Genomic DNA, 7,293 nt, shown 5'->3' on the forward strand with positions numbered 1-7,293 from the left:
TTTTAATTTCCGTAGCATTGAATACTCATACTATTTGGAGTTTTATGGGATTACAAACAATTTTAATTATTTTCCCTTCAATTCCAATCAATCATTCGTAAGCATTATGATTTCAATTATCTATTTTTGTTATTCTTTCTGTATGAGTTGCTAAATTCCCTACTAAGTTGTGGACCAAAGGATGGGTGTCATGCAAATGGGTTGCTAGTTCTGATATATGCATAATGGGCTGTTAGGGTTTGTTAGTTCTTCATTATTTATCGTTAGTTGGTTGTTGCAAACATTAACGTATGTCATAAATCTTGATTTATTTGGGAAAATCGTCAGGGTTTGGTAAGAGCTAATAACAAGAACTCAAGGCTTTAAACCATGTTTAATAAATTCATATAGGAATAAGAGGAATTTACTGCACAGGAACATCATCAGCCATGCTAACCGGCCGCTTAATAGATCTATTAGCCATCTGTAATCTCATTGTAGTCGGCCTTAGTTTCCCCAAACCTTATTGCTTGTAGATAGCAAGTGGAATTAAATTAATACACACCCTATTATCACACAAAGCACGCACAAAAGCATGGTCCCCAACAAAACAAGGAATGGGGAACGCCCCAGGATCTCCCTTTTTATGGACAGTAACTTGTTGAAATAATGGAACTCACAGTGTGAGTCAAACTCACAGTTTCATATTGCACCGTCTTCTTCTTGGTCAACAGGTCTTCCAAGTACTTCGAAAAAATTTGGCATCTCCTTGACAGCAGCCAAGAATGGAAAGTTCAGAGATAACTGTTTCAGCTGATTATGGAATTTCTCGAACTTAGCATCTTCCTTCTTCTTCACCAATCTTTGAGGAAAGGGAGGTTTAGATTTGAAAAACTGAGTCAAAGGGCGGAGAGCCCATTTTACAGCCTGCTTGCTCTTATCATCAACCACCTTCGAACTTTCTAGAATATCAACAACGTTTTCATCACTAGGAACCTCATCAACAATCATTAGTGCATCAGACTGCACCTCTTCCTCTTCATTAATTGTCTCAAGATCAACCTTCTTTTCATCACTTTGGATTATTTTACCACTCTGAGTACTGATAGAAAACACACGGTCTACACTGCCTCCCCCATTCTTCGAATTCAGAATAGTGTCACTAAGAAGTCCTCTCTTTTTAAGAGGGTGTTTCTCTCTAGAAATATCACGCATCTGTGACTCGAGCTTTTGAATAGCCACTGTATGAGACCCCACTATTTTCGTTAGCCCAGATAACCTCTTTTCAGACTTGGTTTGATTTGCCAAAACCTTCTCAAGCATTGCCTCCAACGTCAAACTACCTTGATTGTTTGACTGCCCTTTTGGTTGAATGTATGGATTTGAACTTCTATTTCCAAAGTTGTTGTTGCAGTAGTTTCCTTGGTGCGAACCACCATAATTGTTGTTATAGTTCCCCTTGTTGTTATTGTATGCACCTTGCCCCTACTGAGGTCTCCATTGATTTCGATTCTGACTCTGATAACCCCCTTGGATGTCCCCCTTGAGAACATAGTTAGCATAGTTAACATCCTCAAATTTCATAGGGGGTCCCTCTTGATATAGACCCTCTTGGAATTGGTACATCCCATTCGGCATACCGGAAGTGTCTTTGCAAACATTTACCTTTTTATTCTCTTTCTCATCAAACTTCTTGGTCAGCAAAGAAATATTTGTTACAAGCTGAGCCAATGTTTGCTAAGTATCCTAATTCTCGTTCACCATATTCTGGATCATGGGATTCCCATAGGGTGCACTATCAGCATTGTTTGAGTGTCAAGCCTGATTGTGCTTATTTAATGTGTTAAGTATGTTGGTAACTCGAGTATAACATTTATCCAAGAAACAACTATCAACCGCGTTGTTTGCAATTGACTACATTGTAGAATCTAGCCCTCGGTAGAACTTCTCCATTGTATGTTCTCAGAAAAACATGATTCGGAATCTTCTGAAAATATTCTTTAAATCTCTCCCAAGCTTCGTATAATTATTCCCCCGGTCACTGCTTGAATTCATAGATTTTGTCACGGATCTCAGCTTTCTTGCTAGGAGGATACCATTTCTTGAGAAAGACTGCTACCATCTCTGCCCATTTAGTAATAGAATTCTGGGCAGTTTCTCGAACCATGTTCATGCTTCTCCAGCTAAGGAATATTTGAAAAGCCTTAGCCGAATAGCATCTTTTGAAACATTTTTTTGGATGTGATGAGCACATACATCCACAAAGTTTTGCAAATGTTGTTGAGGATCATTATCGGTAGAGTTCCGAAAGTAGCCCTCAAGCTTCAACAACTAGTAGAGAGAGGAGTCAATTTTGATACTTGTGGCTCCACCCTAGGGTGAACGATACCAGATGCATAGTCCTCTTCATCAATTAGATTAGCAAATACAATCTCCTCTTCTACGTCATTCGGGGGGTCATGATGTTGACCACCCTGGTAACCAGGTGCTATACGTTGATTTCGCATAACCATGATCACCTGGTTCACAAGGAATAGCAAACAAGGTGTGATGGAATAAGAAAAAGACTTCAATCAAAGAAAACATTATTGTATTAGCATAAAGCGGACGATGTCAAATATAGTAACCCAACAAGGTTGGGGTCGAATCCCACAGGGAATATGGTGTGAAAAGGTTACTAAATTTGTAGAATACTTTGTTTAGGTCTAATATCTTATTTCGATGAATTTGTAGAAAGTTGGTTGTATATGACTAATTGCTAACTAATTTCCTTGGATTGTAATATATGGTAAAAGAAATCAAGGTTGTGTGACCGCAAGATGAATGCAATGCTTTGGGTTCTAATATGATATACTTCGAATGGGTCATTGTATGAGTGCACTTAATCTCTAATGGAGTTCCTAATATTTCCCTATAATTAGGAACAATATCTCTTTATGATTTTCCCAAATACAAAAGAGTGTATATGAAGAACGATTAATTATGCCAAGTCAATTCCTCTTATTCTTAAGTGAATTTATTAAACAAGGTTTAAAGCCTTGAGTTCTTGTTATTAGCTCTTACCAAACCCTGACGATTTTCCATAATAAATCAAGATTTATGGCATACGTTAATGTTTGCAACCATCAACTAACAATGAATAATAAAGAATTAACAAACCCTAACAACCCATTATGCATATATCACAACTAGAAACCCATTCGCATGACACCCATCCTTGGGTCCAAAACCTTAGTAGGGAAATTAGCTACTCAGAGAAAGAAGAACGAAAATAGATAATTGAAATCATAATGCTTATGAATGATTGATTGGAATTGAAGAGAAAATAATTGCAATTGTTTGTAATTCCAAAAAGCTCCAAAGACTATGAGTATTCAATGCTAAGGAAATTAAAACTGAACTCTGGTCAAAAGTAGTCTACAAAAACCCTACATCAAGTATTTATAATGGTCCAAGTCCTGGAAAATAAGTTGACAAAATTGCCCCCGTCAGATCATTACACGGACCGTAAATATTATACGGTCCGTAAGTCTCTTGCTTGCGTCAGTAAAAATGGTTGTCTGTCTTCTGAATATACGCCCATATTTTACGGACCACAAAATATTTACGGTCCGTATATCTTGACCGTGAATCCAGGCTTCATTCATAAACTTGTTGTTGCTGATCTACAGTGGGTTTTTACGGATGGTAATAGTACACGATCCGAACTTTTCTGCCGTCAATCCTTTCTTTCCCTCAGCTGTTTTTGTGATTGTTTTACGCTATCATTGTCGGGCCGTAAAAGTTATACGGACCGTCTTTCCCTCCGTAAAAGTCTATCTTCAATCACATTCACTTTTTGCACATCTTTTGCTGCTCTTTTTATTCATTTCCCCGACTTTGGCCATAAACACACTGAATACCTACAACATGACAAAAACACATCAAAACGACAGGAACTTGCTTGAAAACAAGCTAAAACTCTCCGTTAAGAGCATCAAATATGTCGAAATTACACGGTACATCAACACCCCCAACTTAAAGTCTTTGCTGGTCCTCAAGCAAGTCACACAACACAAATGAGTCAACTAACATAGATACAATAGAATACCGATGTCTACAATGGTTTTCGCTAAGAAATACCCGCATGCATTATTTTCCACTACTAACCCTCTCAATTTAAAACAGTTCAAACAAGGTGTATGACTCAAAACCTGTCAAGACTAACAATGAAGCTTTCATGAATGACAGCAGGTTATCGGAACTACTGATGCACTCACAAATGCTACTTTGGGTAAGTATTCAATGTTGCTCAACCCTTATTCCCTCACCAAGACCAAAGAATGTCCCATACACATTTATTCAAAGAAATGGGACACAGATGAATGAGAAAAGAACACACACTCACAAAGACGTTGCACATACCATATGCTTGCCCTTAATTTCAATGCCTTAAACATTAGACGGTTCAGTCGTGATCATACTAGGACTTGTTCTCGGCTCGTAATGTAGGCTTAGGGATGGGTAGGATAATCATTTAGGAATTAGTAACTCACCCTCCTTGAACACTACATTCTTCTTTCAATTTTATTCGCCTCTTATTTTTCTCCCTTTGTTTTCAATTTTTTGATCTCGATATGGTGTGCTACTAATGTACTTAACTTTATTTTTTCTTTCTTTTGTGCAACAATTTTCTGATTTTTTCTTCTTTTTTTGTATATTTTTTATAATTATTTACCACAACCACATCAAACCATGACTAGGTAACTCCCGCCACCCCCAACCTAGGAGTTTAGCCTCTTCTTCACACTTATATCACCCCCAACTTGGGTGTTTCACCTCTTCTCTCTTATAGTTTTAAGGAGGGAATGAGTGCAAACATGAAATTCATTTCAAAAAGGGTATGGGTTTGTTAACAGCTAGTCAAGAAAAAGGTCAAACGCTCAGAAGGGAAAACTAGGAATTATTTACATCACAGGGTAAGGCTTATAAGGCGATAGTGAGTGAATTAAACAAAGAAAGCCTACGATCACTTCACAACCAAACTATCCTAAGCATTCAAGCATGAAAAAACAGGCAAGTTCTAGATTACAAATGTAGAGTATGAACATAACTATTGCACTCACATGCACAGTGGCATAAGGATCATTTTATTTTCTACCCAAGTAGCATTCGACACATATAACACCCCGATATTCCAAACTGTCATAAACAGAAGCATGCGTGTCAATACACAACATATCCCGAGTATATATATCATTTTTCGGAGAGGGGTCATTTTTCATCAACCATTTTAAAAATCAACATGCATAGCCTTAAGTTCATTAACCAGTGCCATCTAAGTCATAGCTACTCTATCCTATCTGAACAACCTAAACATGCTAGTTTCAATAGAAATATAACCCTTCTGGAAAAGAACTCTGGCAAAAAAAAGGCCCAGGAGGTTTCTAAACACATATATACATTACAATGAAATCAAGTAGCCCCACCTCCAACAAAAAAATTTCTGCACTTTCCCCAATGCATCATTATTAGCATAAGAAAGAAAAAGGGTTAGGACTATCTTAGGCGCTCTAGGTGCGCCGATCATCTTAAGGTGTGCACACCTCATCAGTACCTGTGTGTGCTGGATCAATGGTGCTACCTCGTGGCATTGATTGAATATGTAGGAGTGGGTCCTCTGCAAGGACAGTAGTAGCGGTCTCCTCAGGTAGCACAATACTAGGCACCGCCTGCTCGACAGGGGGAGCTATGCTGGTCGATGCCCCCGTGAAATGGTAGTCAACAAGGGACTACCGTGTGTCTCTCTTCAACTAGCATTCCTCCAATTCACTTGGATCCAACCCCGCTGGCAGCTCCTCTCTTGAAAGGCGCACCATTGGCACCAACGGCCCTAAATCAATCGGCTAGTGGAGTAGGGTTTGTAAACACTCCCCCCTCCTTCACCTGTACCTCAAGGACCTCATTATTTAGTTGCGCAATATCTTTCTTCACCGTTTTCATCTCAGTTACTGACAACACCTTCTCCAACGCGAGGACTCTCCACTCAATACCATTAATTCTGGAGTGAATCTGAAGGTGTGAGTGGATGATGGACTGCTATAGCGGCTCGATCTCTTTTTGGACTACCCGTGCTATTACCCCTTCCAACTCCTCTAGCAAGCTAGCAATCTGCCTATTAGCTCTGTCCGCCTTTACATACGAGTCATGGAAGTTTTGTCTGTTAAACAAAATAATGACACTCCCACGAAGTGGGTTATAGATATGGGGGTGACCTTAGGAGAAATCGGGGCAGTCGTAATAGCAGGCTTAGTAGTAGTCTCAGGGCAGCAGAAAAAGTGGGACTCGCAGAAGATGCAGGGACATATATGGGAGTTGGTGCTGCCATGGTGGCAGTCTCAAGATCCTCTTAGGTTTTCTCAGGTGTAATTCCTCCTCCTCATTTTGGTCGAATTCAGACGGTACATGTGCTGGTGCAGCCATACCACCTCGGGCCTCCAACAATGCAGCTTTAACATTTTTATCCTTGCTCTTGGTTAAGCTATAGAAATGCCTCGCCTCAAGTTTGTAGTCCCTGACTTCAAACAAAGAGCCGTAATCAGGCATGGGAAGACCAAAGAAAGCCCAGGCTGGGTAAACCGCGTATAAATCTCATCTGCGATCAACTTCCTTATATCCACTGCATACCGAGACATGATAGAGGCCACCAGAACTTCCCGGTCAATAGTAAGTTGATTGTCCGCCTGAGTAGGGAAGATTCTTTTTACCAAGATGCTCCACCAGAACTTGGCTTCAACTGAGAGATCTTTCTTTTAGAGTTGGTATGCAACCCGGGGGTGTCTCTTGCAATCAGTGAAGCTACTCATGGTAATGCATTAAACAGATCAGGTTTGTTTCCCCCCATTATATAGTCCAATTCATCAGTATTTACTGGCGGTTCATAGTCGTCCCTGAAGTAAGATCGGTTGATAGCTTTGCTGGAGAAGTCAATCCTCAATCCCCTAACAGTTACTTTTGGAAGACGCATGACTGTCAAAGATTATTAGATTGGCTTGTACCGGTTGTCTAACTCTGCTGCATAATTAGCATAAAACTCTCGCACAACAGTATGTATATATATGTTGGGTGGGTGGCTAAGGAAACGCCATCCATAGTGATCAATGATAGCCTGAATGTTGGGAAAATGGTCCATCCCATCGAAACTGATCGGCCTCTCCTCATAGATGCTCTGGGAAAACCCCTGTCCTCCTTTCATGGGCTCTAGCCCTTTCTCATAGATCTTTCTTGACCCTTGCATCGAGAACCGAACAGTATTCTCATACCTATCTTTCATTC

General features: G+C 39.8%; 1 non-coding gene across 1 annotated transcript; it reads left to right on the forward strand.

Moving 5' to 3' along the window:
- The first annotated feature begins 1,946 nt into the window (after positions 1 to 1,946).
- Positions 1,947 to 2,053, forward strand: LOC132638943 (small nucleolar RNA R71). The gene has a single exon (XR_009581999.1). It is a non-coding gene; the product is annotated as a small nucleolar RNA R71 (small nucleolar RNA).
- The last annotated feature ends 5,240 nt before the right edge of the window (positions 2,054 to 7,293 follow it).

Source organism: Lycium barbarum, chromosome 4 (genome assembly GCF_019175385.1).
Source record: "Lycium barbarum isolate Lr01 chromosome 4, ASM1917538v2, whole genome shotgun sequence".
Taxonomy (NCBI): Eukaryota; Viridiplantae; Streptophyta; class Magnoliopsida; order Solanales; family Solanaceae; genus Lycium; species Lycium barbarum.